Raw genomic sequence first — 2,500 nt, 5'->3', positions numbered from 1 at the left:
TGAGGGCTCGCAAAGCGGAATGGCGGCTGAAAAATTGAGAAGACTGGCAGAGGTGGTACAGGAGATATTAACAGTATCCCTTCGAAATTGATTGAGTATTTCTAGCTAAGACTAGATTATGTGGCTGGAACATTAGTGAACATAGATAGCGGACTTCAGGGACTCGACAAAATTGTTCGACTCTTAGTCTCCCTCTCTCTTTCCATCTACTCACTCAGCTCCTAGGATGTTTTCTAGGAATCGGCCGACCATCATTAACATGAGAGGGGCATTACCTTTGCCTACGGAACAGGATTTTGAAGTTTCCGTCATAGCTGAACTCCTTATTTTAGCGAGTATTCACACGCACCTTCAAGGGAAGGCTGGAAGAGAAGGATTTCAAAATACGGGGCGTTTTCCATTTACAAAAAAATTCGGGAAATTTCGGTGGAAATTTCCATCAGGTGAAAAACGTGTTCCCGTGTGATTGCGATTTTACGCGCCAAAATTTAAAAATGTGGCCGTGAATAGCCTGGAAGTGGTAAGACCTTTCAAAAGTTGTAAATGGAGCACACATTTCCATCGGAGAGCTTCCAACGGGAAAACAGGACTACCTTTTCAGAAGTTCCGTTTATTCCGGAAATTTTCCAGTGGAAATCCAATATGTTTCTTCCCGGATACTTAGACCGTTGACATTGTTGATCCAACATACACCGACAGGAATTGTCCACAGTTGCTTGCTTGAAAACACTCTTCAAGAAACTCATTAAAAAAATTCTACGCAAGGCACGTAGACCGAAGTTTTTCATGAGGAAAATTCGAGCGATAAAGCTACCTCAGAAGAAATTATTACTTTCCCCGAGAGCATAAATCAGCAGTTAGCGGCCTTACTGGTTCCGAACGCGTTGTCGTAAAAAAATTTTTGAAGATAGCGCATGCAGGAATATGCATGCCTAGCTAGTGCCAGTCCGCATCCGAGTGAAAGCGCTGGTTTTCAACGAAAAAAGCCTACTATTCAGAAAAGCTAAATATTTTGAACAAGAGCCGATACAACGTAGATATAATTTTACCACTAAAATCAAATCTACGTTGTATCGACTCTTGCTCAAAACATTTAGCTTGTGAACTTGTAATTACGCCAATCAGATCAAGCCACTGATCCTTGAACGTACACCGACAGGAAGATTGCCCACGGTTGCTTGCTTAAAAAAAGAATGGTCCCAACGATGGGAAAGAAAAAACTCACCCGCATCATGCTATGCTATATGAGATACTCGGATTTTCTATCGGCGGTGCTTATTAAACAGGGATATTTTCGCGCGGTTCAAAACTATGCGGAGAAAGCAGAACTGGTATCCAAAAAGAAAATTGGGGGTAACCATGCTTTTTTCAGAAATAATTAAGCTTCAATTTGGAAAAGGACGCCATACATTGCTTTGTATTTTAAAGCTTTTTACAAACATTGTTGACTAATTACTGGGTTGCCAAAACCAGTCGGAATATGCGTTCATTTTTCCGTTTTTTTATTATTTTTTTTCCGTGCCATAAAAAGGCCTTTCCTGTCCCTCCCCTGCTAAGTAGTGTCATGGTGTGTAAAGTATTCTGCACGTATGTTTGGTAAATTTGAGGGGGTACTTACCAATGCATATATTTTATCCAGTGGTCACAGTAGAATATTTAACTTCACCTGCAATGGCGTCGAAAGTCACCTTTTTTCGGGAGTCTTGAAAACAAAGACCTCTAAGACGCTAAGACTCGAGAACGAGGAAAGTAACCCAAAACCCTCTATTTGGCTAACCTTAGGCCTAAAAACCATCTTTGGGCCTAATTAGGCCTAAAGGCAGAAAAAATGAGCGGCAGCCAAAAATGAGCAGCAAAAAAAAGTAGCTGAAAAAAGTACAGCCGAATCAAAATAAGCGGCGAAAAAAAAAAATAGACGCGAACAAAATCAAGATTAAAAAAGAGAGAAGAGACACTTGTCTCTTACGAAAAAGGAGAGAAGAAATAGATGTCCCTTTAAAAGCACCGTAGATTTGCAATAATTTGCAAGTCTGTTTTTGTATCTCATAGATGTTCAGATTTTCAATTACATGGCCACTCAAACTCACGATTGTGTAAATAGTTCACCCTGAAGTCAAAATAGATAAGTTTCTCAGGACAAAGAAGGCTTCCTGACCCGACAGATCAAGTGTAAATATTCAGTTAAATATTACACCAAAATTAAAAAACCAAAGACGGAAGTTCCTTGGCTAAAAAGTACCTTTACTCTGAAAACGACGAACGATTAACATTCTTTCCCGTAGTTCATTCAGTTGACACAAGGTGATCACGTGCACCTTTATGATTGCCTAGCATGTGATTAACTTTTTCCTTTTGACAAAACATCATAAAAGTCACAGACTGCAGAAATATTCGTGTTTTTACGATCGATTGTCATTAATCTTTCGATAAGAATTTGAATCAGAGTTATATTTAAAACTTTTTTTTCTTGTCTTTTTCTGTTAACTCCTGGCTTTTACGG

The 2,500-nt window shown here is 39.4% G+C and overlaps 1 long non-coding RNA gene across 3 annotated transcripts in view; it reads left to right on the top strand.

The window, feature by feature from the left end:
* Positions 1-2,500, top strand: part of LOC138050694 (uncharacterized) — a 21,086-nt gene that overhangs the window by 8,417 nt on the left and 10,169 nt on the right. The window lies entirely within an intron of this gene.

This window comes from Montipora capricornis, chromosome 6 (assembly GCF_036669925.1).
Source record: "Montipora capricornis isolate CH-2021 chromosome 6, ASM3666992v2, whole genome shotgun sequence".
Lineage (NCBI taxonomy): Eukaryota > Metazoa > Cnidaria > Anthozoa > Scleractinia > Acroporidae > Montipora > Montipora capricornis.
The sequence above is the reverse complement of the archived record's forward strand: the minus strand, read 5'-3'. Positions and strand labels throughout refer to the sequence as shown.